Genomic DNA, 18,234 nt, shown 5'->3' on the forward strand with positions numbered 1-18,234 from the left:
AGAGATTGCTGTAGTCAGTTTTGTGCATACCATTTACAAAAACATTTCAGAGACAATTAAAACGATGAAGTGGGAATAAATCAATTTTAAGACGTTTTTTAGAAACCGATTTACAATAGCGTGTTTTTTTAGTCGTCTTCCGAGAACTACAACAGAGCCTCCGGAGGCACTAAAGAAGCCGAACAGTTCTGATCCGATCAGAACATTATGAGGCTTTCTAGAATATCGACGTGGCATCCTTTCATTGGATAACAGCATAATTTGTCTCTTTACGGATTGGCCGAAATATAATGTTGATTTAACAAATGCTAATATCTATCTGTGCATTTCGATTTTTTCTAAATAAACACTTCTCCAGCTTTTCTTCTATCTTCTAATTTGTGACGGTGAATTTCCAACGTTTGAGTGTCGTAGTCGTTAACCGTATTCTGGGTTAACCAAGTGGCTTACTTAACAGTTTACCAATAAAACTTTTCAACACATCAAAGCTTGAATCATCGAGTTTTACCAGCATCATTCAGATTCTCATGCACCCAAAATTACCTCCTGTTTCCATGACCATTTCATCCTTATTGTGGTTTCCAAACTAAAGCATTCTAGAATAAGGAATAACGGCCTTGGTTAATTTAAAGACGCGCTATACCAAAACGAAGTAATTGAGTAAATTGCGATTCTAAATTTCATTATAAACTCAGATGTACATTATTACCTCAACAAATATTACCGTCCATTTATTTAACCAACGATAGTTCAATTGGTAATCAAATCTAAATTACACTAAGTGGATAAACTGCTGAAGAATATAAATGAATTACCAAGTCCATTTAACAAATGCCCCTACAAAAACATGAATGTTATTTTATCGTTTCTGGATAGGTCATGTACAGATTGTTCGAAAGATAATATGTAGTTATTGTAAGATCCAAACTACGTTTGGACTGCTGGACAGCTGCCTGGATGAGTTAGATACGCGCCCTCTCCCGTTTGAAACCAAAACAAAGTAATTGGGTAAGATAGCGGTTCTATAATTTATCATAAATTTAAGTGTACATTATTACCTAAACAAATATAACCACTCAGCTATCCAACCAATAATTGTTCAATTGATCAAATCTAAACTACAATAAATAAGAAAGTTGATAAAGGATGCAAGAAAATTACCAATAACCACAAATAAATGTTGTTCTATCCTGTCTGGATAGATCACGTATATATTCGTTCAAAAGGTAATAATTGGTCGCTCTATAACACAGAGTGTTTTTAATTCTGGAATAGTGCCTCAATTCACAACCAAAATGCACGATTCCAGTCAACACAGGTCAAGCAATCAAAAACAGGAACAAACCAATATGGCTGCCGCCCAGACTTAGTATAAAGTAAAGCAGCGTAAGTGCAGTTCGGGAAGAAACATGGAGACTCAGTGAAGGCGTAATAAAAATGAAAACTATAATAAAGTACAAATTATAACAACTCAAATGTAGTCAAAAAGTTAACAATGTACAACTAAGAAGATCAATAGGAACAAAGTGCAAGTATATACATGGAGGGATTTTCACAAACACACAAAGCATTCAAAATGGATCTTACAATTATGTCATGATACTACTTTCAGTTATGGAAGGGAGTTTCGATCCACAATCGAAACTACATATTTGAAGCAACGTAATCAAAAAGGAAAGCGGATCAGTGTTGCAGCCGCCTTAACCAGGTATCAACCCGAGCAACGTACAAGTGGTTCGAAAAGCACGGAAAGTCGGTGGAAATGCAATAAAAACAAAAAATATAATTAAATATAAATAAATCCATTTCGAATGGGACCAAACATTTGGCAAAATGTACAAATAAAGCAATCAAAAAGAGTAAATCACAGCAGCTTATATGCTCATACGCAAACTTTACGATCAGTGAGTAATTTATTTTAGTAGACTTTGTAGTATTTTCAACAATCCATCTTTCATGTAAACAAACATATCCAATATAACGTACTGTTATTTGAAAGAAAACTATTAATAAATACATCTTATGTCGAAGGTAAGATTGTGTGACAGAATATATATGAGAAGACCGGGTTTAAATAAATGCTTTATGTTATAAAATACCATTCGAATAGTAGGTCATCTAGTGAAATCATGTATCCAATTTTGTGTACTGAATAGCTAAGGTGGTTTATAGAGTGGCTCATGTCACTTTCGACCAATTTTAAAACGCTGAATTGTCTCACTGCAGCACTTTTTGCTTCCTTAGTAACATCAGTCCTAATTTTCTCAGTGGATATTCTCGAGGACTTCTAATAACCATTTATACTACAAAAATCGAATACAGTTCATTATTCATATTCATTAGCAGCCAGGTATTTTTTTAAGTTTATTGACTATATTAGAAGTCAGCAACATCTATCAGTTTGTCTTCGACCTGTCTATTTTTACTCGGTAGGAGACTACTTCTCACTACAAACAGTTTTCTGAGTTTTTGTTTTAGTGTCAATCCTGTTTCGTGTGCTCTTCTGCTGCCAACATAAACCCGCAAAAAATCATAGATTTCATGAAATCTCTCGTTCAGTGCCTGCAGAAATACGAAAATCTAGCTTTTTCTGAAGACTTATCATCCGTTGGCAGCTTTTTTCATTGATAAGTCCATTTTAATCTGAGTAACCGCCAAAATATTTATATTCATGACAAGATATCTCATCCATGACATCTTTCAAACCATAGAGAAGAACCTAATTTAGCACCTATTGCAATCCTGCAGTGGATATCACCAGACAAGCAAGAACCACAATCACTACCATCGCCATTCACTGGGCCGTCGGATCAACGTTTCTTTTATGACGCAGGAACTAAGACGAACATGGACGAATGAACATGTCTGTCGTTGCAGCTCCCGTGTCAATGCAATCGGCTTGTTCGAAGGTATCAAGGAGATATGTAGTGTTGTTCGTTCGCCCATTTTAGTCTGGCTGTTCAAGATTACCGAGCTTTTGTCGTTCGCAAGTGTGGAATATGAGTGGTTAAAATAACCAAGTGGGCAGGGTCTACAAATTGTCAGTATATTGTAGAGTGAACATTGAAAGGGTAATAAACCCAGTTAAGTTGTTAGGCGGAAACTCATTGATATACTTGCAGGGTATTAAGTCAGAAATTCTTCGGCCTTAATTGATCAGAGTAAGGCTACAATGGCTCGCAGCGGCAATGCTACAGTAGGGCTGATGTTTATCATGTCATGTTGTTAAATGAGTTGAACACCAAGTTCAATGTGCTTAGTCGAATAGGTAACTAGCCACTTATAGAAATGGAACAAAAGCGAAGTTATTTGAGTGCTGTCTTTCGAATTGGTCATGTTGAGTACACTCTAGACAGAAATTCTGTTTAAATTGCTAACTTAAGGTCATCTTAAAGTTCAATCAACTAGGACCAGACACATAATATCGTAACCTGAAACCGCGAAAACAGGAGGGACCACAGCTTGTCTCGTATGGGTCAGGACTATCTAGTTGTCTATACAATATATTTTCTAGCACGACGTTATTAGCTTCAACTTTGAACTAAATATGTAGTCCTCAGATCAAAACCTGGCCAGGATATGAAACTTACTGTTATCAAATTTATTCACGCGGATCCTGGGTATTGGGGGTCCAACTAACGTAAAACAACAGAAAACATCTGGTTCCATTCAAAAATATCGGAGATTAGTGGACAGCAAATAGCTTTTTATTCTATGGTAGGAAATGAAAACATCGCTTTTCTGTGGTTAAGTTGGCCATCTATGGATGGTGCTTCCAACTAATTCTCGCAATATCGAGTCATATCTGGTCTCTTCTTTGAAATTCTCAAGATCGGCTAGTAAAGCTCGTGTAGTCAAGTGAGAGCTCGGAGACCCGTGTTTTTTTTGAGATACTCGATGGTCGTGCAATAGACGTGAATATCCAACCGCCTAGCTGAAATTTTGTGTAACGATTAACCTTTTCACTTGAAATTGCTCTTCACGAGCTAAGAAAGAACCGCCTAACCGTAGTGTACAACACAACGGGTAGCACACGTTATCCCAATAAAGTAGCACAAACTGAAACTATGATAGCACTCCGAAAGGTAATAGTCAACGAACTACAATCCAAAGAGCAAACATTCAGGTTATGTATTACTTATTTTGCACCAAGTCTGACCTATTTTAAATGTTTTTTTCCGCCGAAGTGGTCAAAGCTCCACCCAGTAAAGAGTTTCAAGAAAATGCTTTATGATAGGGTACGTGCTCATGTCTTTCATAATTGGTTTAAACTGACCACCCAAATAAATATCAGATTTAGTCATGTTAGAAATATTATACACGTAAATACTGGAAAAGCAGTTAAAATGACAGATAAAAATTAAGATTTGATAAGCTGCTAATCAATTCAGTGTTTATATGCACTGTTTTAATGTACTCTACTAGGCCATTAGATCTGTCTCTTTTCAAGTGGAAATTATTTATCGTCTTCGTGTTTCAGTAGATTGCTGATAATGATGTTTATTGCATTTGCATTATTTTCCAGCTTTATTCTCAGCACACACGCTGTGACGCTGGAAGAGGGACTTAAGAACCCTTCCAAATATGTTCGTTATGACACAGGTATTAAAATTTCACTAATCAACCATGTATATTTGCTCTAGCTCCTAATAATACCTGGATTCATGCTCTGATTTCTCTTTGCATAACATACGGTACGCTTACCGGATTTATACTCTGCATACACCTAGTGGTATACCTTTCAGGATCAAAGAAGAATCGTCGTTCTGCTTGATCTATTAGATAATTAGTATAGATGCTAGATATAGTTCTTTATGTTAACATTGTATTTTAATCCCCATAATTCTCCAATCCATCATTTATTTATTTGAGGAAAATTGCGTGTTCCAATAGCCGAAGCAAACATCATTTCTCTAAATTATTTTAAAACATCTCAGTGAATAAGAAAGTATGCCACACATTATGGTAGATGATGATATACTGTATAATTCGAATCTATATTCACGTGATTTCTGCGATTAAAAGTAAATTTTTACTCGGATAATCTCAGATAATGTATAAATATACTTTGTAGACCATAACTTTCTTTTGGTATCGCTGAGTCGAAAAATTGGTTCATGATTAGACCTATCGTTCAAAGCATCTTTTAAATTGATCGCTCTTTGAATAAGCTTTAAAAACGCCTGGTGATTGCGACATAATTGGTGCGTGTATTTGTTTGCTAAACTTACGATTCTGACAGTTTGTTAAACATTCAGGCTTACAAATATCCAAGACTTATGTCATATGGGAAATTTAGAATGAAGTAATCATCCACTAATAGGCTGATGTAGAACATCTATGACTATTATTTTTTCATAACTTTTAAAGGATACATAACAATGATAACGTATATTGGTTTGTTACTTGAAAACCTTGTGGTCCATGAATTACGTGAAATTTGGTTGATAAGTATTACATGGTTCTTCAAAAACGTCACATTGAAATACAGGACGATTTCAATCTTTGGCTCTGAAATTACATAAACAGAACCCCTATCCAGCTTTGAATCGGTTATTTTAAGATCTATTAGCTAGGAAGTCATGCATTCTATGTCTGACATGCTTTAGGTAAGCCCAAACATGGTCGTCTTGTTTTTTGTAGATTGGAGTGGGGTTGTATCGTTAGATAGACAGTGTCGGCCAAAGCAAGACGTGACACAAGTCATAAAGTTACTTACTTTTTATCTGAGTTATTTTGGTAGTTGAGTTAGAGGTCCGCGCGAGATGTTGACTTATATAAGCTATTCGGAATAAGTCTCATTTACCCTTGTTCACTCATACTTCACCACAAATTTTGGGTTTAAAAACTACTTCATACTCCTCGTTTCACGAACTCATCCTTTAATCGACTGATTTTTCACTTTAATAACTTCATCTTTTCTTCCTGCTGTGGTGTAACAACATGTAGTGATGTATATTTGTGCCAGCGCTCATGGTTTCATTAACTAGCTAGTTGACCGGTTCACATCAGAGTCTATTACCTAGCTTTTAGATAAAGATCTGCGACAACTGACGAATTCACCTTCAAATTAACAAAATTTGTTTTTCTCATTTATTTTGACGTTTTTGTCTTAATGTGTCTTACTCATCTCAGAGATAAAGTTTACTAAGCTACCATAGTTTATAGAATCCAGTCTGCTCAGGTCCATGTTGTATCCAAGATAGATTACGAATATGTTGCGTGTTCGCTAGTTTTAGATTATTGCTTTATCTGATTCAATTACTACAAAATAATTGTTTACATAAGCCGTCAGACATGGCGCTTTCTAAAGCTAAACTGAAGGTGTAATAAATTTCCATTCGTGAGTTCGTGTTTTATGGTCTCCTTTTGTATATCAGCCTAAAACACATTATCAAATCTATTCTTGGTTGATTCTTAGTGGTATGCGGGAGGACATTACAACACCGAATGTTTGTACTTAAGAAAAAAACAGTAATGTACTGGTATAGTATTTTAAATTTTAGCCACATATATCCGGAAATGTGACTAGTTTTCATTTCGATTATCGCAAACAACTTACGGTCCGGAACAAAATGTGCATTGTTTCAAATTACTACAGTTTCTCTTAGTATGGAGATGGGGAGTTTAACAAGATGAAAACAAGGTATCTTAAAATATTGATAACAATACTAGGGAGGAAATAATCCTAAGGAACAAAATTTGTAAGGAATTAATAAATTTCAGAAATTTTAATTAAGAAGTGATTATACAATATGCAAAGTAGAACACATGAGCAAATGCACTTGTTTGCTTTGATCAATTTTGAGTCAAGTCACAAGATTTTTAATCATAAATTGCAACTGGGAATTGGAGAACAAGTGAAAAACTGTACTTTTTAAGATGATGGCGTCCGACAGTTCGTAAATTTATGGACTGTGTCTACAACTTTATTATATTCTGCTCTCATGTCACTTACATATCGTTTAGGTGCTTTATGGTTTGATACAAAACCTTACGAAAGTTTGTAATGCTATTAAACCATTCATATTTTTTACATAACAGACTACACGTGTAAAATAAACTTACGTCTAAATTTGTCATGAGTGAGTCAGTAGTTTCACCATACTTAGAAAATGTTCTAAAGACGTCTGTGACTGAACGGCTATCATCTGATCTTGTTTGCGAAGTCCCATAACCATAAAGCAATAGAAAAGAAGTTGTCACTCAGAAAAATAAAGTTCTGTCTGCGCTATGGGGTTGCACAAGTCAGCAACTGTTAAACAGGGTTTTTATATGTGTCAGTGTTTTTTACTATCAATTCACCAAGACCTAGGAAACTTTTGTGCCGGATTAAATGATCAACAGAGTACAGAACTTTGTGGCCATCAGAAAGTAAGTAATAAATAACCAAGAACCTTTTAGAGGCCCAATAAGTAGTTTCTAATTTCAAGTTATTTACGTATAAGTGATGGGTAAGTTTGATAAACGAAACTCATGTTTGTGAATTGTAAATTGAAAACCATAAAACTTGGTAAAGTCAGCTTCTCTAGTTACAAACTGCATGTTTTGTAAGGTCGTTGTGTGTTTACTTTGATAAATATTAACTTGAAAGGTTTAAGAGGTTGTAAACTCTAGCAATTAGTCAGTTTGTTTCTCATCTCTGACTAAGGTTCCATGCAGGAGTGCATAAAGGATGTACACACTTTTAACATCGAAATTTGTGGAAGTGGAGCGAGAATTGAGAAAAGAAAAGAGAGGAATAGTACATGGACCAAAAATTTACTAAAATCAAAGAAAGATCACATTAGTGAAAATGATTTGCTAAGTATTTCTCTGCTTATTTCACTTATTTGTTTAAAATAAGCGAAACATATTCAGGATTTTTTTATTTCATCTATATTTTTTCCGCTCACTTTTCTGACTGTGAAATTGATTTTCATAAAAACAAAATTATGATTATTCATTTACAATCTGTAATAAATGATTTTCGCTTCTAATAAGGTCAAAACATTGTTATTCTGAAGGAGTACTGACAAATTCAAAATTACATCTACAATATTTTGTGTTGCTATAGCTGATATTCATTTCGTAACTGGTGAACTTCCGGTAACATAATCATACAAATCTTCTAAAACATAATAATTTATTATGTCTTAAAAGTAGGCTGGCGTATTATGAGATTCAAATAAATTTAAAAGCGATGCTCATCACAATGTTGTATCAGTCACATTACTATTCGAAAGGAAATAGGCTATCGAGCTTATAAGTTTCAGGCTAGATACTACGGATAACTGTAGGTAAATGTAAATCTGAAGTTTGAAAGTAATATTGGGCAACTGTCCACTCCGTTCTAGCATATCAGTTATCATTAGACTTAGGTTGAAACATACAACAATCATTTACAATAAATGGTAAAAGTACCCAGATTATGGCCTTTATTGAAACCAGTACAAAAAATGATAACACAACCATTCCTCAGATGAATTTCATAAAATCACATGTAAACAAATACAAAACATCCAATGTTTTCAAATATTTTCGAATCATAACAAATATGTTTTAGATTTTAACGAGTGACTTCTGAGGTTGGGAATGCATACAAAAATGTGACCGAAGTGAAAATTTGTACATTTATCTGTTCATTTGAATATATGTAAGCCATATTATGCATTATAATAACATTATTTGTATATACACATTATATTATACTTTGCTATACTATATTAATTTGTGACCTAAACATCACACTAATATACAATTATTCAGCACATATTAATTAGCATAACACAATGTATCTAGATGTTATTACAAATTAACTAATACTGTAACAAACGAGTTTATTGCTAGTATGTAGCTTTATTTACAATTTGGCTATCATTTGTTCATAAATTTCGCATTTAAAACTAGAGAGGAAAAATCGTAACTTGTTACTTAAACGACGACAAACTATTGGTTAGCACTGAAGATGCTGGTATTTCAGATGACAAAGGTTTCTTTGTTAATGGATTACTTCACTATCGTTATATTTCATTCAGTACAGTCTACGGATCTCTGGTGTTTAAATGAATTAATTTGACGACCGTGCAATAAAACGTAGATTGGCCAATCACCTTCAGGTGTCGCACAACAAACGTAATATGTCAGCAACCCCAATCGTTGCCCTATATCTCTTAAATCGGCAATAAAATAAATTTGTACCCATCAAGCTGCAATCTTGAAAATAGAGTTAGTCAACTGAGTCTCAGTCGTAGTAGATATAAATTATCTGATAAACAATGAGGGTTCAAAATTAGAATGAGAATAATTACCATCAATAACTCACATACACATTATTTACCTTCAAATAGTGGGAAACATAAACAAGTGCTTTGGTGTGTTTCGTAAGACAGAAATCTCCTCTTATTGCATACTCAAAAATCTGTTGAACATTTTTATTGACATCACTATTATTATTATCACATAATGTCATTTACTACTAAGAAATAGTGACTGAGTTAACTGATTAACTGAGGTAATGAAAATAAAGACAACTGCAAAAAAGGAAAAATTGTATTTATTTATTTAGACACCGAATGTTTCTTCACAAAAGAAACTATCTATAATTTTTATGAGTGTTTTCATAGTTGGCTCGTGGAGACCATTGAATCAGATGATGCAAGAGTGATTTAGTGGTTGAATACTCATTTATTCTTCGTAATGGACCGATTTAATTCCACTCCTACATTTAGTCTCAATCAATTAAACTATTCCGTTCATTTGACGAATTTAGTGTAACTTAATATTAACATTTTTACTTAAATCATGCGAATTTTTTTTGTCAGTCTGACCATAAACAATTTTTATTTGAATTCGAGAAAAAATAAGCGAAACAAGGATTTGTTAATATAAAGTTTCTCATATGTGTTTAGACGTTATGTTGGTAATGTTTGAAAGTGCTAAAATAAAAGTGTTCAAAATGTATTTAAAGAAAATCTCACAGCACTTCGCCATTCCGTTTATCTGCAGATAATCAGTATATAACTTTTAGGAGTGAAATCACAAGTAAGTACACAATTATAGCTGTAGTCATTTATAAGTGTATTCCATGTCGTATTGCTCAAAGAGCTTACTGTATAACATACCAAGGATTTAGTAACACTGTCTAATTGTTTGTTACTTATGTTCGTCTTGCTATTTATTGATTGAATGAACTTACGATTAATATCCATCGTTTTATCTAGAGTTTGAATAACCCTTCCGTTGGCACTTTAAATTCAACCAAAAATTAACTGAAATTAATCTATTATCATTTGTACTTGTTTAACTTGTCCTAAATCTACAAAACGGAAGTTGTTTCTATAACTACATTACTAGCTTTTGACTCAGCTGGTGAAAGTTTTTACATCATTATCTAAAAAATCTAAACTCTTATTTGCAAAACTTCATTCACAAAGAAATGAAGACTGAGCGGGCTTTTTTCTAAAATTCACACTGATATTAAAGGTTACTTAATTTAACTTCAATATTATGGCAATGATTATTAAGTATTAATAAAAACTATGACGTATATTGTGTCATTTTACCAATTAATAGAAGATTTAATACCTACTTTTGTAAGTACTTACCTGTACTTACAGACAAAGTAAGTTGTAGCATTAAAAATATTGTATTAGTTTTTCGACCCAAGAATAACAAGTTATTTACGTTAAAACGAATATAGAAGAGTATTTGTTTACTATAATTTCATATTATTCGTACCATCGAATACTTTAAGGTCATATATATCAGTCGTTATGATTGTTTCTTGCATTTTCAAATAAATTTACCGAATAGTAAAGTACACTCTTATCACATAAATTATAATCTAAAGAGTAATATATAGCTACAAATATCTACGATAACATCTGTTTTTAAATAAATGAAAATGGATTTTTAAAATGTTTATAAAAGTAGCTCTATTGTACATTTTACAAAATCCTTTGACAGGTTAATAGGGACTTAAAGTTTGCATTTTTAGAGTTAGTAGCGATGTGAATTTTAGATTATATTTCATATGATATATAACATGTTTGACTTCACTTTACTGCGATACTACCCCAACTTTTGAAGTGAGATGATGTGAAGAGAGAAACAAGAAACCTCGACAAACTACAGAAGCTATTTTGGGTGACGTTATTTCATTTAATTCAAACTTTGTAAAACGGCAATATTTATTTTTGCGTCTATTCTATAGATCATAAGCTTTCGTTTGATGAATGATTCACTGCCATAGTCTTTTCTGTTCTAAAGCTATTGTAATTTAAGCGTAATCTTTTGTACCCGATTTCCTACCCTAATTGTATTTTCCTAATTGTTTATGCTTTGTGGTCTGGTTAGTCATTTATTTATTCATGTGTCTTTCTACAGTAATCTGAAATCGGGTACCTAATCGGAATTAGGAATAAATTGTGTAGTGTTCTAGTTGACCTGTATTCGTTTTCTCGCGTGCTTGTCAGTCAATCAGGTGATAGAATAGTTTTCATCCCTCTACCCCAAGCACTTGGTCTCACTTCAAACTCACGTATGTCAGCCTCAAGGTTAAGCCAGTCAGCCTATCGCGTCAAAGTCTAAATCTAGACTAGACAAGTTGTCCTCTGCCTAAAAAAGGGGTAGACAGATCAAGGACGTAACGTGAGACACAAATGCTTTCCTGTGAATTCACCTATAAAATTTTTATCGTCAGAAGCGGTTTGTGGATATCATAGTAATTTTAATAGTTGAGATCATTAGTCAATTGAAGCTAGACCACCATGGAAAACCTGGGAGCACTAAACTGCCGTTTCGTCCTGTTGTGGGACTCCTCGGCAGTGCGCATCCACGATTACATGGTGGTCTAGCCTCAATTGACTTATGATCACAACTATTAAAATCACTAAAATATCCACAAAACCCCTTCTGATACTAATCAACATAGGCTCACTAGTGATTGGCTTCTAGAGGTACTTCCTGGAGTTCTAGTGAGAAGCAGTGACCAGTGGAGTTCAACCAGGTCTGTTTTCAGATAGTAACTCACTGAAGACAATGGTGGATGTGTCGCTCAATTTCGTGGATTAGTTGGATTTAGATAATAACACTGGTGGATGCCGGCTCAGTGGCCTAGAGATTAAGTGTTCGCGCGCGAGACCGATGTGTCCTGGGTTCGAATCTCGTGAGGTGGGACCGTGGATGCACACTGCTGAGGAGTCTCGTAATGGGACGAAACGGCTGTCCAGTGCTTCCAGGATTTCCATGGTGGTCTAGCTTCAATGAACTCATGATCTCAACTATTAAATTATTAAGTTTTACTTGATCTTGCTTTTAAAGTTTAGGAGAGAAACGAAGGAACTTGATCGCTTGCTTCATTGTCAAAGATCATTGCTGTTATTTACAGAATGAATAGGGCTAATTTAATCAAAGGAGAAATAAAGATTGATCAATTAAGATAATTATGTATTATATTCAGATTATAACAAATCACTTTTTGGAATTAATTCATATTTTATAGAATTTTCGGGAAACTGATGCCGAAATCACGTGTCCGGAATAAACTTGTTCAACTTTTATCGTTAGTATGACAGTGAAAAAAATGGGCACTTCATTATGATTTAACTGTAATTTTATTCTAATTAATCGACTACCTGTTTGTATTTGTCTTGAGTATACTTCGACTATCAAATGAATTTTTAACTCCCGACTGAACGCACGAGCACAACGTTCGATACTTTACATTATCTATTTGGGAATATAAGGCTTTATTAGTGCGTTCATTGAGCGGGATTCTCTTCTCTGCAATAAAATTCATTTTTCCAATTAAAATCAAATATTATCAGGATAGGAAGCAGATTAATATGACGATAATGTATATTAGGTACTGACCTTAACTAGACAACCACTGAGAACTAGGGAGCACTAAACAGCTAGTTAGGTCCTATAATTTGATTTCTCATCAGCGCTCACTGAAAATCTGTTCGGGGCACAAAACTCAAGATCTTGAAGCTTTTCGATCAATACTTTATCTTTTTATCACTGAGTTGTGGATTAGTGATCTACAGGTCTAATGTCAGTAGAAAAATAACGGTTTGATGCTCAGTTATTTTCAATTACTGTATAGTTAAAATGAATCTTTGGTATAAACTTTCTTTAAGAACCAAATGTCTTATGGAAGGAAAATACACTCTTGGATCATTTGTTATGTAAAAGCATCGAAAAGAATGTATGGATGAGATTGAGTGAAAGGAAAAACTTGGTTCTTATTTTTTGAATTAAATGTATTACTGAATTATCATCTGCCATCCTTTCGTTTGTTTTATTTAGTAAAGATCCTTGATACATTCGAATGTAGTTTTAACTAAAAGTTGGCTTTGAAAAACGGCTAGTGATATTTCACAATTACTGGAAGTAGATTTCACTTGATTTAGAAACTCTTTAATATCAAAATGATAGTTGACTTACTCTAGTTAAATATCCCATCAATTAAGCTTTAGTGAGAATGTTATTATGTGAATCTTCAGAAAAATCAGCTTGGTCTGTGAATGAGTAATATTAAACAGTTAAAGAAGCAGAACGAAAAATACAGATTACCCATCATTTATTAACAGGTCAAACGGAGCTAGAGTAATTGAAAGTGAACTTATTTCGTTTCTGGTATAAAATAGAACATTACTATAAAAGCTGTATAGAAATTCAAGAAAGTTATTTCAAAGTTATAGAAATTTTTTCCATAGCGTTAACTTACTAAGAGTCGTATAACACAGGAAATATCCGAAAACAATCGACTGCACACATAGAATTTTCACCCGTTAGAACTTCATGAAGATCAGCTAAATATCTTGCATTATTCTACATTATTCAGATATTTAGAATCATATAATACAAGATTATGATACGTGAAGAATCACGAACCACATTTTGTACAGAAAGTTATGAGCGAACGAATGCAGCAGCAGTTAATGAGCTAAATAGAAGTTCATGATTATGACAAGATAAAAATACCAAAAGTAAATTATATATTTTTCCAGAAAATGGTTTATAAAGTTTTACATTTTCACAAACTCTCCCCACCTACATTTTAAAATAAAAAGTCATACAAAATACTATTACGGTTGCTTCTACTGTCTAAAGATCCAGTTATTTTTATTCACAGAAAAAGGTATCCGAAGTATTAATTACACTTGATTTATTCATGTTTGACATGAAAGAGTCAACGTCAATCATGGTTTCTTTGTAATGATCATTCCATAAGCTGACTACGTGATGGTATATGAACCAGTTCAAAAAATCAATGTACTAATGAAATTTTATTTATTAAAGAATCCCATAAAACCATCAGTCTAAATTATATGAAACCTTGATTTACTACGTTTAGGGTTAAATGTTCAAAGTCGATCAGAATAACAGTGGATCACCACAGTTAGAGTAAGTGTATGTTAACAATTGTAGCTGTCACACTAAAGGGAACTAGACTGGATCACTGAGTGTCCTCATAATTATTAATAAAACTTCCTACCAAAAGCTACAAGATTTAATAAAGAAATTAAATTTAAAATTATATATTTAGGTTTCTCTAACATAATTATCGAAATCTTGTATTTTCCTACAAATAAATCACTCAGAAAGTGGTCAGTGGAACAAATTAATTCTTAAAAAAAAAGTAGAATTTATTTCTATTGCATACAAATATAGGTTATTGCAACATTTTTTTTGAAAATAGGACGGAAACCGATCGATGAACTTAGTCTAAAACTGGCCAATCAAGAGTTACTAGTGGGAAGAGTTATTCTATGTAAGCTATAAATATCTCGGTTACACCCAGTGATACTGAAATTTTTAAAGTCAAAATGTGTACCAGGAATAAAAGGCGAAATGACTGAAACAATTTTTACACAAAGCAAATAAACGGAAATTCGATTCAGGGTAAAAATAAAAAATAAATCTTCAATGATAATCAGATTTACTATATTTAGATGTACCAGTTTCATTAATTTTTTCTAGCACGGATAGATTTTGGAACAAATAAAATGACTAGGTTGAATTGAATAACGAATAAAATATGTAAACAATACTGGGATGATATTTTGCTGTTGTGATCGACATTTATGTACAAACTGCTCAATTAGCGTAAACACAACGCACACCTGATTGTTGTTATTATGTCTACCTTGAATAAGTTATTAGTTGGATTCCTGCTGCAAATTACCCATTCACAGCCACGGAAACTACACTTTAGACAGAACATTTAATCAATAGGCAACCTCATTTTAGTAGAAAAACAAGAGTTATGTTATTCATAATTAGTCAATAGATTGGTGACAAAAGTCAGTGTCATATCAACTCATAAAATAATCAGGTCGCCAAATTTCGTAAAAAAGTCAATGGAACTTCTTGCAATTTCTATTTTATAAATAAAGTACATATACTGGAAACTAAAACGTATATCTGTGGTTAATTATATTTATTAAGTACAATACTATGTAATCTCACAGTAAAAAATACATCCAAATCTTCATTTAACAAAATACTTGTTTTACTTTACAGTTAATTGGTTAATGAGCAGTGATTGACACAATGTTTGTTAGATCCTTTGATGACAATCGAATTCTGTCAGTCAGGTCGGAATGTGATCACTAATTTAAATAACTCGACAACGGGTACACTGTGCTGTGTTGAGATATCAGGCAGTTCGTATCGGTGCCGAATACCTCCAACCATCTTCAGCACACCCACACATATTTTGTACTTAAATTGCATTTCTATTGTTAAAGCATAGTTTTATTGATAGAAGAGAAGGCTACAGTAGTCATAATAAGGTTGTGTATTATCAATATTTGTTTTCCACACCAACTGTTATTACTTATAGCACTAATAAAAACGACAAGCTACTGAGTGGTCATTTTTCTTCATTCCGAAACTACTTAGTAATATTCATAGACATATAGGGTAAAAAATGTCACTGAGTTGGATTAGATACAATAATTTAAAACATAGAAGAATTGAAGATAACCTGACGGTAAATTATGGATACACACAAGTAAAAAAAATCTTTGTACAAAAGTAAATAAATGACCAAGGACCCTATAATTTTCAGTTGGTTGTGTAAAATAAAATAGCCGAACATTTTTCTTCACTCATTTTACTTCAATCTTTCAGTTCAAAATGACAAAATTAGAATTTATTAACTTGAAAAAAATTATTCACATTTACTGATATTCGTTTTTCTTATCAAATAAAAAATGTAACTCTATTAAATAAATAACACCGGGCTGAATTTAAACTTTTCATAATCATACATTACAGTAAACTAAAACATTTCGAATTCATTATTTAAATCGAATTTCAATAGATTAATATAATTTGTATAATTGAAAACTAATACAACTTAACAAATGCTAAATAAATATATGAAAATAAAACAGTTGCAAATTTCTATTTTTTTTTCTATAACAATAGAAAGTGAATTAGCAAATTGTAGTTTGTTCGCATAGTTCTTACGTAATCAGTCCTAACAATTATCTGAACTATTACATTTGTACCTTCACAAATGTGGAAACATATAGATTTTGATTGAACAAAACTTGTTTGAATGTAACATGATACAAATTCAATCGCACTTTAATTAATTGCATAAGGTTTCATCGAACTGAATATGTATATATATATTATAGTATAGACACAACCGTTTACAAAACGAGCAAACCTAATATAAAATCTATAACATATATATTCATCATATTCATTATTGACTGAATTTTATTAACAACTGTTGAAATATATACAAAATTTAGTTTTAGTATTGAGGATAAAGAATAGATTAGTATAGTTTTTATAAAAAGCGTCTAACCTTTAGTCAGTAAGAGATAGTGTTCCATGCAGACTCCATTTATTTACGAACGATTCAAACAATACAAACCCTGGATTAATTTTAATTCGGTTATTTATTCTCTGAAGAAGTGGCTTACATTAAGTCACGAAACGTCAGAAAATCTAATTTTTCTACTCATTGGGATATTATAGATATATTATTTATTTATAACAATCTGACCAATGCTTAATTTATTCGAAATTATCAAATCAAACCTTGGTACTGATAGCTACAAATCCTGTTTGTTTACAACCTACTTTTCGATTGAAATAAGAGTTTTCGTTTACAAAGAATTCGCTATAGCCTGTTTTTTCATCTGTTCAAATTCACTAACTTGTTTAATAAATTACGATTCCATCAACAAGATCATACAAAAATGATATGAAGAGAAATTTGTTTAACTGAGTCATTTCTTAAAATGAATTCTAGAAGTAAGGATTTATAGACAACTTTGGAATGGTTGTTTTATATTTTAGCACTTACTTCATAAATGCTGACTTAACATGCCCGCATATTTTCTCCTATATTTAAATGGTAAACATCTTCTGAATCCAATGATGGGAAAATGTTCATGGTTTAAATATTTGTAAGCTATTAATCCGAAATAATACAATAATTAGTCTTCCAATCGAATCGGGACTTGAGAAACTGTTTGTATGATTAAGAGTCATGAATTGTATTATCCCGTTGTTGAAATTCGTGACTGAAGTTTTATCACACTCTTTTCGGCGTGAGAAAATTACCTTGATACAGCTTTTCACCTAAAATATTAGGATATCATGGTACGAGTCCATTCAACTGACCGGTTCTAGGTAGGACGAGACAGGCATCTATAGCTATATATTTTTCAAAATTTGTCTTGACGAATGTACTGACTAAACTAAAATCACTGACTGAAAGCGTATAATCGATCACATACGTTAACTTTTGATTGCTCGGTTAACACAGCTGGTACATTCACACCTCTATACTGCTGGAAAGTATCTTACGCAGTCACTATTCCAGAAAGCCTTGGTGTCATTCGTCCTACAATGCATCTTTGAGCTGGATTGGATTGAATTTCATATAGATCTTATCTTCTAAAGGCTTTCGTTTGCGTTACCGGAAGTAGTTCTGTGGCGTCAGCTCAATAGCGAATATGTTAAGCGTCCAAATATATGAGCATAATTTGCAGTCAAATTGCCCTAACTAATAAAGGAAATTTATTATTCATAAAAGTGGGTCTAGTGTGTATTCTTAGGTACACTGTCGATTGAAGATCTAACTCCAGGGTCTTATTAATCTGTAATACCATAATCTCTTACAAATGGTTTCGAAAACGATAAATCAATAATTAGTGAGGTGCTTACAGTGCTATATATTGTATGATGTAATATAATTTAACCAGTTGCTCCTCG

The sequence above is a fragment of the Schistosoma haematobium genome, chromosome 2 (assembly GCF_000699445.3).
Source record: "Schistosoma haematobium chromosome 2, whole genome shotgun sequence".
Lineage (NCBI taxonomy): Eukaryota > Metazoa > Platyhelminthes > Trematoda > Strigeidida > Schistosomatidae > Schistosoma > Schistosoma haematobium.